This window comes from Loxodonta africana, chromosome 26, assembly GCF_030014295.1.
Source record: "Loxodonta africana isolate mLoxAfr1 chromosome 26, mLoxAfr1.hap2, whole genome shotgun sequence".
NCBI classification, from domain to species: Eukaryota; Metazoa; Chordata; class Mammalia; order Proboscidea; family Elephantidae; genus Loxodonta; species Loxodonta africana.
Window position 1 is genome coordinate 35,397,847 of NC_087367.1, and position 15,068 is coordinate 35,412,914.

Sequence of the window (15,068 nt, forward strand, 5' to 3'; positions counted from 1 at the left end):
GGTATTCACTAATTAGATAGTAGGCAAGAGCTATTTTAGTTGAAGGGAAAGACAACACACAATACTGGAGAGTCAACACAACTGGACTGAACCAAAAGCAAAGAAATTTCCTGAGTACAACCAAACACTTCGAAGGCCACAGTAGCAGGTGTGGGGGTCTGGGGACCATGGTTTCAGGGGACATCTAGGTCAATTGGCATAATAAAATATATTAAGAAAACGTTCTGCATCCCACTTTGGTGAGTGGCGTCTGGTAAGCAGCCATCTAAGATGCATCAATTAATCTCAACCCACCTGGAGCAAGGGAGAATGAAGAACACCAAAGACACAAGGTAATTATGAGCACAAGAGACAGAAAGGGCCACATAAACCAGAGACTTCATCAGCCTGAGGTCAGAAGAACTAGATGGTGCCCAGCTACATCTGATGACTGCCCTGACAGGGAACACAACAGAGAATCCTTGACGGAGCAAGAGGACAATAGGATCCAGACCTCAAATTCTAGTGAAAAGACTAGACTTAATGGTCTGAGACCCAAAGGACCCCAGAGGTCATGGTCCCCAGACCTTCCCTTAGCCCAAGAATGGACCCATTCCCAAAGCCCATTCTTCAGACAGGTATTGGACTGGACTACAAGACAGAAAATGATACTTGAGCTTCTTGGCGCTAGTAGACACATAAGACTATGTGGGCAGCTCCTGTCTGGAGGGAAGATGAAAAGGCAGAGGGAGGAAGGAGCTAGCTGAAAGGACATGGGGAATACAGGGTGGAGAAAAGGAGTGTGCTGTCTCATTAGGGGGAGAGCAGTTAGGAGTAAATAGCAAGGTGTATATAAGTTTTTGTATGAGAGACTGACATGATTTCTGAACTTTCACTAAAAGCACAGTTAAAAAGAAATAAAACAAAAAAAAGTCAACTAGGCCAGGCCATGATCTCCAGTATTGTGTAGTCATCCTCCACTTTGTGATCCGATGTAATTATTCTGTTTTGTGATGTGTTGTAAATCCTAGCCTCTATGCCTATGGTTATGGTCCCATTTGGGAGTGGGTTCTCCATTATGTTAATGGAGCAGTATCAGGGTGGGATGTAAGTCACCACCCTTACCCCATTTATTCAAGTCACACCCTTACTTGAGTCACACCTTTAATCTTATAACAAATAAAAGGAGAGAGAAGCGAACAGAGATAGGGACCTCGATACCACCAAGAAGAGGAGATAAGAGCAGAGCATGTCCCTTGGACTTGGGGTCCCAAGGCTGAGAACCTTCTAGAACCAGGAGACACAGAAAGAAAGCTATAACACCAGAGACAGCACAAGATGGCAAGAGGCAGCGACAGAGAAACACTGGCAGGAGAGCCAGGAGACCAGCGGGAGACAGCTTGGAAGCTTATCCAGAGAGCAAGAGAGAGTTGAGTGCCTTTGGGCAGAAGGCTTCCTGGCATAATGGGGTGCCTCTGGCACTTATCAGCAGAGCTAAAGAACTTTGTAACACTTGCCCAAGCAGGGCAGAGGTGGGGTCAGGGAGAGGCCTGCCTGTGGACACAGCTGAAAAGAGGCTGTCCTGATCAACAGGGACCTACCGCTGTGAGCTGACACTCTGAATTCAGACTTCCAGCCTCCTAAACGGTGGGGAAATAAATTTCTTTTTCTTAAAGCCATCCACTTGTGGTATTTCTGTGATACCAGCATTAGATAACTAAGACGCAGGCCAAGGGTCCAACTTGCAAGCAGGCCTTTCAAAGGATAGCAGTGTCTCCTATGTTAACTCTTTTTGTACCTAAACATATAATGGATGCTCACTGAATACTTGAGTGAAGAGAAAAAGAATGAATTAATAGGAAAACTTTTCTTTTATGCTGTCATACAATTGCTTAGGCTCATTGCATAAATATTCTTTTCTATAATTGCATGCTACATATAATAAAATAATCTATTTTCCAATTAAAACAAGCATATCTAAATATTTGTATCCTTTCCATTTAAAAATTAATTCTTGCTTTTGGGTTTTTTTTTAAATAATTTTTATTGTGCTCTAAGTGAAAGTTTGCAAATCAAGTCAGTCTCTCACATAAAAACTTACATACACCTTACTACATACTCCCAGTTACTCTCCCCCCATGAGACACCCGGCTCCCTCCTTCCACTCTTTTTTCGTGTCCATTTTGCCAGCTTCAAAGCCCCTCTACCCTCACATCTCCCCTCCAGTTAGGAGATGCCAACATAGTCTCAAGTGTCCACCTGATCCAACTGGCTCACTGCTCATCAGCATCCCTCTCGAACCCACTGTCCAATCCAATCCATGCCTGACGAATTGGCTTCATGAATCGTTCCTATCCTGGGCCAACAGAAGGTTTGGGGGCCATGACCGCCGGGGACCTTCTAGCCTCAGTCATACCATTAAGTCTGCTCTTTTAATCAGAATTTGGGGTCTGCATCTCACTGTTCTCCTGCTCCCTCAGTGGTTCTCTGTTGTGTTTCCTGTCAGGACAGTCATCGGTTGTGGCCGGGTACCATCTAGTTCTTCTGGTCTCAGGATGATATAGTCTCTGGTTCATGTATCCCTTTCTGTCCCTTAGGCTCGTAATTACTTTGTTTCTTTGGTGTTCTTCATTCTCCTATGATCCAGGTGGATTGAGACCAATTGTTGCATCCTAGATGGCCGCTTGCTAGCGTTTAAGACGCCAGACGCCACTCTCCAAAGTAGGATGCAGAATATTTTCTTAACAGATTTTATGTCAATTGACTTAGATGTCACCTGAAACCATGGTCCCCAAACCCGTGCCCCCTGCTTCGGTGACCTTTGAAGCATTCAGTTTATTCAGGAAACTTCTTTGCTTTTGGTTTAGTCCAGTTGTGCTGACCTTCCCTGTACTGAGTTTTGTCCTTCCCTTCACCTAAAGAAGTTCTTATCTACTACCTAATTAGTAAATACCCCTTTCCCACCCTCCCATCCTCCCCCCTCTCATAACTACAAAAGAATGTGTTCTTCTCAGTTTAAACTATTTCTCAAGATCTTATAATAATGGTCTTATACAATATTTGTCCTTTTGCAACAGACTAATTTCACTCAGCATAATGCCTTCCAGGTTCCTCCATGTTATGAAATGTTTCACAGATTCCTCACTGTCCTTTATCAATGCATAGTATTCCATTGTGTGAATATACCATAATTAATTTATCCATTCATCCGTTGATGGGCACCTTGGTTGCTTCCATCTTTTTGCTATTGTGAACAGTGCTGGAATAAACGTGGGTGTGCATATATCTGTTTGTGTAAAGGCTCTTTTTTCTCTAGGATATATTCCGAGGAGTGGGAATGCTGGATCATATTGTAGTTCTATTTCTAGCTTTTTAAGGAAGCACCAAATTGATTTCCAAAGTGGTTGTGCCATTTTACATTCCCACCAGCAGTGTGTAAGTGTTCCAATCTCTCCACAGCCTCTCCAGCACTTATTATTTTGTATTTTTCGGATTAATGCCAGCCTTGTTGGAGTGAGATGAAATCTCATTGTAGTTTTTGAATGGCTAATGATCGAGAGCATTTCCTCATGTATCTGTTAGCCACCTGAATGTCTTCTTTAGTGAAGGGTCTGTTCATATGCTTTGCCCATTTTTTAATTGGGTTGTTTGTCTTTTTGTGCTTGAGTTTTAGCAGAATCATGCAGATTTTAGACATCAGGCATTCGTTGGAGATGTCGTAGCTGAAAATTTTTTCCCAGTCTGTAGGTGGTCTTTTTACTCTTTTGGTGAAGTCTTTAGATGAACGTAAGTGTTTGATTTTTAGCAGCTTCCAGTTATCTGGTTTCTCTTCTGCATTTTTAGTAATGTTTTGTATTCTGTTTATGCCTTTTATTGGGGCTCCTAACATTGGCCCTATTTTTTCTTCCATGATCTTTATCTTTTTAGACTTTATGTTTAGCTCTTTGATCCATTTGGAGTTAGTTTTTGTGCATGGTGTGAGGTATGGGTCCTGTTTCATTTTTTTGCAGATGGATATCCAGTTAAGCCAGCAGCACTTGTTAAAAAGACTCTTTTCCCCAATTAAATGACACTGGGCCTTTGTCAAATATCAGATGCTCATATGCAGATGGATTTGTATCTGGATTCTCAATTCTGTTCCATTGGTCTATGTGTCTGTTGTTGTACCAGTACCAGGATTTTTGACTACTATGGCTGTATAATAGGTTCTAAAATCAGGTAAAGTGAGGCCTCCCAGTTTGTTCTTTTTCAGTAATGCTTTACTTATCCAGGGCTTCTTTCCCTTCCATATGAAGTTGGTAATTTGTTTCTCCATCACATTAAAAAAATGTCATTGAAATTTGGATCGTAAGTGCATTGTGTATATAGATGGCTTTTGGTACAATAGACATTTTTACAATGTTAAGTCTTCCTATCCATGAGCAAGGTATGTTTTTCCATTTATGTAGGTCCCTTTTGGTTTCTTGCAGTAGTACCCTGTAGTTTCCTTGGTATAGGTCTTTTACGTCTTTGATAAGATTTATTCCTAAGTATTTTATCTTCTTGGGGGCTACTATAAATGATGTTGTTTTGATGATTTCCTCTTTGATGTTCTTTTGGTTGATGTAGAGAAATCCAAGTGATTTTTGTATGTTTGTCTTGTAACCTGATACTCTGCTAAACTCTTCTATTGGTTTCAGTAATTTTCTTGAGGATTCCTTAGGGTTTTCTGCGTATAAAATCATGTCGTCTGGAAATAGAGATAATTTTGCTTCTACCTTGCCAATCTGGATGCCCTTTATTTCTTTGTCTAGCCTAATTGCCCTGGCTAGGACCTCCAGCACAATGTCGAATAAGAGTGGTGATAAAGGACATCCTTTTTCCGGTTCCAGTTCTCAAGGGAAATGCTTTCAGGCTCTCTCCATTTAGGATGATGTTGGCTGTTGGCTTTGTACATAAAAAAAGAAGTATACTTTCTTTTCCAATGCACATGGAACATTCTCCAGAACAGACCACATATTAGGTCATAAAGCAAGCCTTAAGAGAATCCAAAACATCAAAATAGTACAAAGCATCTTTTCTGACCATAAAGCCATTAATGTAGAAATCAATTACAGAAAAACCAAGGAAAAAAATCAAACGCATGGAAACTGAACAACACCTTGCTCAAAAACTACTCGGTTATAGAAGAAATCAAGGATGAAATAAAGAAATTCATAGAATCAAATGGGAATGAAAACACTTTCTACCAGAACCTATGGGACATAGCAAAAGCAGTACTCAGAGGTCAATTTATAGCACACATTCAAAAAGAAGAGAGGGCCAAAATCAAAGAATTATCCCTATAACCTGAACAAATAGTAATAGTGCAGCAAAAGAAGCCCTCAGGCACCAGAAGAAAGACAACCTGAACAAATAGTAATAGAGCAGCAAAAGGAGCCCTCAGGCACCAGGAGAAAGCAAATACTAAAAATTAGACTGGAATTAAATGAAATAGAGAACAAGAAAGACAATTGAAAGAGTTAATAGTTAATAGGACAAAAAGAGTTCATCTCTGGAAATATGAACAAAATTGGTAAACCATTGGTCAAACTGACAAAAGAAAAACAGGAGAGGAATCAAATAACCCAAATAAGAAATGAGATGGACGATATCACAACACACCCAAATGAAATTACAAGAATCATAACAGAATACTACGAAAAATTGTACTCTAACAAATTTGAAAACTTAGAGCATACAGACAAATTTCTAGAAGCATACTACCTACCTACACTAACACAAACAGAAACAGAACAACTAAATAAACCTATAACAAAAGAAGAGATTGAAAAGGTACTTAAAAATTCCCAGCAAAATAAAGCCCTGGCTCTGACAGCTTCACTGGAGAATTCTACAAAACTTTAAGAGAAGACCTAACGCCACTACTACTAAAGGTATTTCAGAACATAGGAAAGGACGAAATGCTTCCAAACTCATTGTATGAAGTTAAGATAACCCTGAGACTAAAACTAATACCACAAAAAAAGAAAATTACAGACCAATATGCCTCATGAACTTAGATGCAAAAATCATCAACAAAATTCTAGCCAATAGAATTCAACAACGTATCAAAAAACTAATTCACATGACCAAGTGGGATTCATAGCAGGTATGCAGGGATGGTTTAACATTAGAACAACAATCAATGTAATCCATCACACAAATAAAAGAAAAGACAAGAATCACACGATCTTATCAATTGATACTGAAAAGGCATTTGACAAAGTTCAACACCCATTCGTGATAAAAACTGTCAGCAAAACAGTAACAGAGGGGAAATTCCTCAACTTAATAAAGGGCATTTTTACAAAGCCAACAGCCAACAGCCAACATCATCCTAAATGAAGAGGGTCTGAAAGAATTCCCCCTTGAGAACAGGAACTAGACAAGGATGCCCTTTATGATCACTCTTATTCAACACTGTGCGGGAGCTCCTAGCCAGAGCAACTAGGCTAGAAAAAGATATAAAGGGCTTCTGAATTGGTAAGGAAGAAGTAAAAGCATCTCTATTTGCAGATGATATGATCTTATACATAGAAGACCCTAACGAATCCTCAAGGAAACTACTAGAACTAATTGAAGAGTTCAGCAAAGTATCAGGATACAAGAAAAACATTTAAAAAATCAGCTGGATTCCTCTACACCAACAAAGAGAACGTCGAGGAGGAAATCACCAAATCAATACCATTTACAGTAGACTCCAAGAAGATAAAATATCTAGGAATAAATCTAACCAGGTACCTAGAAGACTTATACAAAGAAAACTACAAGACACTGCTGCAAGAAACCAAAAAAGACCTACATAAATGGAAAAACATATCTCGCTTACGGATAGGAAGACTTAACATTGTGAAAATGCCTATTCTATCAGAGCAACCTATAGATACAATGCAATACTGATCCAAATTCCAATGGCATTTTTTAATGAGATGGAGAAACAAATCACCAACTTCATATGGAATGGGATAAGGCCCTAAATAAGTAAAGTGTTACTGAAAATGAAGAACAAAGTGGGAGGCCTCACACTAGCTGATTTTAGAACATATTGTATACCACCACGGTAGTCAAAACAGCCTGGTACTGGTACAACAACAGATACATAGACCAATGGAACTGAATTGAGAATCCAGGTATAAATTCATCCACCTATGAGCAGCTGGTATTTGACAAAGGCCCCAAGTCTGCTAAATGGGGAAAACATAGTCTCTTTAACATATGGATATCCATTTGTAAAAAAAATAAAGCAAGATCCATACCTCACACCATGCACAAAAACTAACTCAAAATGGATCAAAGACCTAAATATAAAATCTAAAACTATAAAGACCATGGAAGAAAAAATAGGGACAATACTAGGAGCCCTAATACATGGCATAAACAATATACAAAGCATTACTAATAAGCACAAACACCAGAAGAGAAATTAGATAACTGTGAGCTCCTAAAAATCAAACACTTATGCTCATACAAAGACTTCACCAAAAGAGTAAAAACCTACACACTGGGGAAAATTTTTTTGCTACAACAAATCTGAGCAGCATCTAATCTCTAAAATCTACAAGATACTGCAAAAACTCAACAACGAAAAGACAAATAACCCAGTTAAAAAATGGGCAAAGGATATGAACAGGCACTTCACTAAAGAGGACATTCCGGCAGCTAACAGATACTCATAATCGTTATCCATTAGAGAAATGCAAATCAAAACTACAATGAGATTTCATCTTGCTCCAACAAAAAAAAAACATTAATCCAAAAAACACAAAATAATAAGTGTTGGAGAGGCTGTGGAGAGATCGGAACACATATACACTGCTGATGGAAATGTAAATTGGTACAACCACTTTGGAGATAGATTCGGTTCTTCCTTAAAAAGCTAAAAATAGAACTAACATACAACCCAGCAATCCCACTCCTCGGAATGTATCCTAGAGAAATAAGAGCCTTTACACGAACAGATATATGCACACCCATGTTTATTGCAGCACTGTTTACAACAGCAAAAAGATGGAAGCAACCAAGGTGCCCATCAATGGATGAATGGATAAATAAATTATAGTATAGTCATACAATGGAATACTATACAACAATAAAGAAAGACACTGAATCTGTGAAATGTCTCATAATATGGAGGAATCTGGAAGGCATTATGCTGAAATTAGTCAGTCACAAAAGGACAAATATTCTATGAGACCATTATTATAAGAACTCGGGATAAGTCTTAAACGGAGAGAAAAGCATTATTTTATGGTTAAGAGGGTGGGGAGGGAGGGAAAGGGGCATTCACTAATTAGAGAGTAGACAAGAATTTTTTTATGTGAAGGGAAGGACAACACACAATACAGGGGAAGTCAGCACAACTGAACTAAACCCAGAGCTAAGAAGTTTCTGCATACAAGCAAACACTTTGAGGGACACAGTAGCAGGGGCAGTGATCTGGGGCCCATGGTTTCAGGTGGCATCTAGGTCAACTGGCATAGCAAAGTATATTAAGAAAACCTTCTGCATCCCACTTTGGTGAGTGGCATCTGGGGTCTTAAAACCTAGCAAGAGGCCATCTAAGATGCATCAATTGGTCTCAATCTACCAGGGGCAAAGGAAAATGAAAAACACCAAAGCCACAAGGAAAATACGAGCCCCAGAAAGTGAAAGGGCCACATAAGCCAGAGACTCAAACAGCTGGAGACCAGAAGAATTAGATGGTGCCTGGCTACCACTAATAACTGCCCTGACAGGGAACACAACAGACAACCCCTGATGGAGCAGGATTAAAGTGGAATGCAGGCCTCACATTCTCTTAAAAAGACCAGACTTAATGGTCTGACTGAGACTGGAGGGACCCCAGAGGTCATGGTCCCTGGACTCTCTGTTAGCCCAAAACTAAAACCATTCCCAAAGCCAACTCTTCAGACGAAGATTAGAGTGGACTACAAGACACAAAATTATAACTGGTGAGGAGTGTGCTTCTTAGCTCAAGTAGACACGTGAGACTATATGGGCGTCTCCTGTCTGGAGGTGAGATGAGAAGGCAGAGGGCGACAGGAGCTGGTTGAATGGACATGGAAAATAAAGTGTGGGGTGGAAGAGTGTGTTGTCACATTATAGGGAAAGCAACAATGTGTGCGTATAAATTTTTGTATGAGAAACTGACTTGAATGGTAAACTTTGACTTAACGCATAAAAAAAAAAGAGTTTCAATCTCTCCACAACCTCTGCAACATTTGTTATTTTGTGTTTTTTAGGTTAGTGTCAGCGTCGTTGGGGTGAGATGGTATCTCATTGTAGTTATTGTTTTGTGTGTGTGTGCTTTAGGTGAAAGTTTACATCTCAAGTTAATATCTCATACAAAAATTTATACACGTATTGTTTTGTGACATTAATTGAAATCCCCACCATGTGACAGCATAGTCCCAATTTCCACCCCAGGTTTCCAGTGTCCTTTTGACCAGTTCTGTCCTTTCCTGACTTCTCATCCTGCCTTTGAATAGGAGCTGCCCATTTGGTCTCGTGTATCTGACTAAACTAAGCATACTCTTCAAGTGTATTATTTTTTGTTTTGAAATCCTGTCTAATCTTTGTCTGAAGAGTGGGCTTATGGAATGGTTTCAGTTCTGGCTTACCAGAGTGTCCGGTGATCATCGTTTTGGGGGTTCCTCCAATCTCAGTCACCATTAAGTCTGGTCTTTTTATGTGATTTTGAATTCCGCTCCACACACTTCTCCTGCTTCCTCCGGGATTTCTGTTGTGCTTCCTGTCAGGGCAGTCATTTGTGATAACGGGGCACGATTTAGTTCTTTCGGGCTCAGACAGGTGGAGTCTCTGTTTATGTGGTCCTTTAGTCTCTTGGGCTAATCTTTTCCTTCTATCTTTGGTTTTATTCATTCTCCTTTGCTCCAAGTGAAATGGGACCAATTGATGTATCTTAGATGGCCACTTGCAAGCTTTTTTTTTTTTTATTGTGCTTTAAGTGAAAGTTTACAAACCAAGTCAGTCTCTCATACAAAAATTCACATACACCTTGCTATATACTCCTAGTTGCTCTCCCTCTAATGAGACAGCACAGTCCTCCCCTCCACTGTCTGTTTTCGTGTCCCTTCAGCTATCTTCTGACCTCCTTGGATGGTCACTTGCTAGCGTTTAAGGCCCCAGACACCACTTTCCAAAGTGGGATGCAGAATGTTTCCTTAACGGATTTTATTATGCCAATTGACTTAGATGTCCCCTGGAACCATGGTCCCCAAACCCCCACCCCTGCTACACTGGCCTTCAAAGCATTCACTTTATTCAGGAAACTTCTTTGCTTTGGTTTAGTCCAGTTGTTCTGACCTCTCCTGTATTGCGTGTTGTCTTTCCCTTCACCTAAAATAGTTCTTATCTACTATCTAATCAGTGAAAACGCCTCTCTCTTCCTCCCTACTCTTGTAATCATCAAAATATTTTCTTCTCTGTTTAAACCATTTTTCGAGTTTTTATAATAGTGGTCTCATACAATATTTGTCATTTTGCAACTGACTAAATACACTCAGCAGAATGTCTTCCAGATTCTTCCAGGTTATGAAATGTTTCATAGATTCATTATTGTTCTTTATCAATGAGTAGTATTCCATTGTGTGAATATATCATAATTTACTTATCCATTCATCTGTTGATGGGCACCTTGGTTGCTTCCATCTTTTTGTTATTGTAAACACTGCTGCCATGAACATGGGTGTGCATATGTCTGTTCGTGTAAAGGCTCTTTTTTCTCTAGGATATATTCTGAGGGGTGGAATTGCTGGGTCGTATGGTAGTTCTATTTCTAGCTTTTAAGGGAAGCACCAAATCGATTTCCATAGTGGCTGTACCATTTTACATTCCCACCAGCAGTGTATAAGTGTTCCAATCTCTCCATAGCCTCTTGAACATTTATTATTTTGTGTTTTTTGGATTAATGCCAGCCTTGTTGGAGTGAGATGGAATCTCATTGTAGTTTTGATTTGCATTTCTCTAATGGATAATGATCCTGAGCATTTCCTCATGTGTCTGTTAGCTACCCAAAGGTCTTCTTTAGTGAAGTGCCTGTTCATATCCCTTGCCAATTAAAAAAAAATTTTTTTATTGTGCTTTAAGTGAAAGTTTACAAACCAAGTCAGTCTCTCATACAAAAACTTATATACACCTTGCTATGTATTCTCAGTTGCTCTCCCTCTAACGAGACAGCACACTCCTTCCCTCCACTCCCTATTTTTGGGTCCATTCCACCAGCTTCTGCCCCCCTCTGCCCTCTCATCTCTTCTCCAGACAGGAGCTGAGCACACAGACTCATGTGTCTACTTGATCCAAGGAGCTCACTCTTCACCAGTATCATTTTCTATCCCATAGTCCAGTCCAATCCCTGTCTGAAGAGTTGGTTTTGGGCATGGTTCCTGTCTTGGGCTAACAGGAAGGTCTGAGGACCATGACCTCTGGTGTCCTTCTAGTCTCAGTCGGACCATTAAGTCTGGTCTTTTTATGAAACTTTGTGGTCTGCATCCCACTGCTGTCCTGCTCCCTCAGTGGTTCTCTGTTGTGTTCCCTGTTGTGTTCCCTGTTAGGGCAGTCATTGGGTCTAGCTGGGAACCATCCAGTTTTTCTGGTCTCAGTCCTTTGCCCATTTTTTAATTGGGCTATTTGTCTTTTTGTGGTTAAGTTTTTGCGGTATCACGTAGATTTTAGAGATCAGATGCTGATCAGAAATGTCATAGCTCAAAACTTCGTCCCATTCTGTGGTTAATCTTTTACTCTTTGATGAAGTCTTTGGAGGAGCATTATTTGTGTGATTTTTAGGAGCTCCCAGTTATCTAGTTTCTCTTCTGCATTGTTATTAATGTTTTGTACACCGTTTCTGCCATGTATTAGGGCTCCTAACGTTGTACCTGTTTTTTCTTCCTTGATATTTATCATTTTATATTTAGGTCTTTGATCCATTTTGAGTTAGTTTTTGTGTATGGTTTGAGGTGTGGGTCTTGTTTCCTTTTTTTGCAGATGGACTTCCAGTTGTTCCAGCATCATTTGTTAAAGAGACTGGCTTTGGGCCTTTTCCAAATATCGGCTGTTCATATGTGGATGGATTTATGCCTGGATTTTCCATTCTGTTCCATTGGTCTATATATCTGTTGTTGTGCCAGTACCAGGCTATTTTGACTACGGTGGCTATATAATAGGTTCTAAAATCAGGTACAAAATCAGGTAGAACGAGGCCTAACACTTTGTTCTCCTTCCAGTAATGCTTTACTTATCTGGGGCCTCTTTCCCTTCCATACGAAGTTGGTGATTTCCTTCTCCATTTCCTTAAAAAATGCTGGAATTTGGATCGGAATTGCCTTGTATCTATCTGTAGATGGCTTTTGTAGAACAGACACTTTAACAATGTTAAGTCTTCCTATCCATGAGCAAGGTATGTTTTTCCACTTACGTAGGTCTCTTTTGGTTTCTTTGCAGTAGTGTCTTGTAGTTTTCTTTGTATAGGTCTTTTACATCTCTGGTAAGATTTATTCCTAAGTATTTCATCTTCTTGGGGGCTACTCTAAATGGTATTGATTCGGTAACTTCCTTTTCAATGTTCTTTTTGTTGGTGCAGAGGAATCCAACTGATTTTTGTATGTTTATCTTGTATACCGATACTCTGCTGAACTCTTCTACTAGTTTCAGTAGTTTTCTGGAGGATTCTTCAGGGTTTTCTGTGTATAAGATCATGTCATCTGCAAAAATTACTTCTTCCTTACCAATCTGGATACGCTTTATTTCTTTATCTAGCCTAATTGCTCTGGCTAGGACTTCCAGGGCAATGTTGAATAAGAGTGGTGATAAAGGGCATCCTTGTATGGCTCCCAGTCTCAAGGGGAACGCTTTTAGACTCTCCCCATTTAAGATCATGTTGTCTCTTGGCTTTGTATAAAAAAAAAAAAATGCCCTTTATTACGTGGAGAAATTCACCTTCTATTCCTATTTTGCTGAGAGGTTTTTTTCATGAATGGGTGTTGAACTTTGTCAAATGACTTTTCTGCGTCAATTGATAAGACCGTGTGGTACTTGTCTTTTGTTTTATTTATATGATGGATTACATTAATTGTTTTTCTAATGTTGAACCACCCCTGCATACCTGGTATGAATCCAACTTGGTCATGGTGGATTTTTTGTTATGTCGTTGAATTCTATTGGCTTTAATTTTGTTGAGGATTTTTGCATCTAAGTTCATGAGTGATATAGGTCTGTACTTTTCTTTTTTTGCGGTTTCATTACCTGTTTTTGGTATCAGGGATATATTGGCTTCATAGAATGAGTTTGGGAGGATTCCACCCTTTTCTATGCTCTGAAATACCTTTAGTAGGAGTGGTGTTAAGTCTTCTCTGAACGTTTGGTAGAACTCTGCAGTGAAGCCGTCTGGGCCAGGACTTTTTTTTTGTTGGGCGTTTTTTGATTACCTTTTCAATCTCTTCTTTTGTTATGCATTTATTTAGTTGTTCTACCTCTGTTTGTGTTAGTTTAAGGTAGGTAGTGTGTTTCTAGAAATTCATCCATTTGTTTTAGGTTTTCAAATTTGTTAGAGTACAATTTTTTGTAGTAATCTGATTCTTTTAATTTCAGTTGCATTTATTGCAGTATCGCCCATCTCATTTCTTATTTGGGTTATTTGCTTCCTTTCCTGTTTTTCTTTTGTCAGTTTGGCCAATAGTTTATCAATTTTGTTAATTTTTTCAAAGAACCAGCTTTTGGTCTTTCAGTTGTTTTTCCTGTTCCCTATTTCATTTAATTCTGCTCTAATTTTTATTATCTGCTTTCTTCTGGTGCCTGACGTTTTCTCTTGTTGCTCTCTCTCTATTCAAGTTGTAGGGATGGTTCTTGGATTTCAGCCCTGTCTTCTTTTTGGATGTGTGCATTTTACTGACATAAACTGAACCTCTGAGCACTGCTTTCACTGTGTCCCAAAAGTTCTGATAGGAAGTGTTTTCATTCTCACTGGATTCTATGAATTTCTTTATTCCATCCTTCATGTCTTCTATAATCCAGCCATTTTTGAGCAGGGTATTATTCAGTTTTGTTGGATTTCTTTTCCCTGCTTTTTCTGTTATTGATTTCTACTTTTATGGCCTTATGGTCAGAGAAGATGCTTTGTAATATTTGAATGTTGTCGATTATGCTAAGGCTTGCTTTATGACCTAATATGTGGTCTATTCTAGAGAATGTTCCATGTGCATTGGAAAAGAAAGTATACTTGGCTGCTGTTGGGTGGAGCGTTCTGTATATGTCTGTGAGTTCAAGTTGGTTGATCATGGCCTTTAGATCTTCCATGTCTTTATTGAGCTTCTTTCTGGATGTCCTGTCCTTCACTGAAAGTGGTGTGTTGAAGTCTCCTACTATTATTGTGGAGCTGTCTGTCTCACTTTTCAATGCTGATAGAGTTTGTTTTATGTAACTTGCAGCCCTGTCATTGGGTGCATAAATATTTCATATGGTTATATCTTCCTGGTATACTGTCCCTTTAATCATTATATAGTGTCCTTCCTTATCCTTTGTCATGGATTTAACTTTAAAGTCTATTTTGTCAGAAATTAATATTGCCACTCCTGCTCTCTTTTGATTGTTGTTTTCTTGATATATTTTTTTCCATCCTTTGAGTTTTAGTTTGTTTGTGTCTCTAAGTCTACAGTGTGTTCTCACAAGCAGCATATAGATAGATTGTTTTTTTTTTAATCCCGTCTGCCACTCTCTGTCTCTTTATTGGTGCATTTAGTCCATTTCCATTCACCGTAATTATGGATAGCCATGAGTTTAATGCTATCATTATTGATGTCTATTTTTTGTGTGTTGTTGAGAGCTTCTTTTTCTCACTTACTTTTTTGTGTTGAGTAGTTTATCTTTATATATTGTCTTTTCCTCTTTTTTGTTGTAGTTGATTTTGTTTTCACTGAGTCTCTATTTTTTCCTTGTATTTTATTTTGATTAGTAAGATGTTAGTCCACTTTGTGGTTACCTTAGTATTTATTCCTATTTTTCTAAGTTTAAACCTAACTTTTATTTCTTTATATCACCTTCTCTTCCTCTCCATA